We start from the raw sequence: 450 nt of genomic DNA, 5'->3' as shown, positions 1-450 counted from the left end.
AAGCACATTTGTACATTCATTGCCCTCACCCTTGAACTTTCAACCAGGAAAGTTGACATCTTAATGAGCACTTTGGAAGTAATTACCTGGAGGGCAAGGGAAGTACAGTAGTATGAACCATCTTTTTTTTTTTTTTTTTTTTACCAGAAGAGGCCTCTCATCAGGCTTTAATATGGTATTAACACATAACATCGTGTTCATAGAATGTATGGTGAATTGGAAGAGATCCATACCTATATATTTTGGTCTGTATATTTATCAGATGGTTACTATTACCATATATACTCGTGTATAAGCTGAGGTTTTTCAGCACTTTTTAAAATCATTTTATTAGGGGCTCATACAACTCTTATCACCATCCATACATACATCAATTGTGTAAAGCGCATTTGTACATTCATTGCCTTCATCATTCTCAAAAGATTTGCTCTCCACCTAAGCCCCCAGCAT

The sequence above is a fragment of the Echinops telfairi genome, unplaced genomic scaffold (genome assembly GCF_000313985.2).
Source record: "Echinops telfairi isolate 266 unplaced genomic scaffold, ASM31398v2 ScPeMD7_7468;HRSCAF=8506_0, whole genome shotgun sequence".
Lineage (NCBI taxonomy): Eukaryota > Metazoa > Chordata > Mammalia > Afrosoricida > Tenrecidae > Echinops > Echinops telfairi.
The sequence above is the reverse complement of the archived record's forward strand: the minus strand, read 5'-3'. Positions refer to the sequence as shown.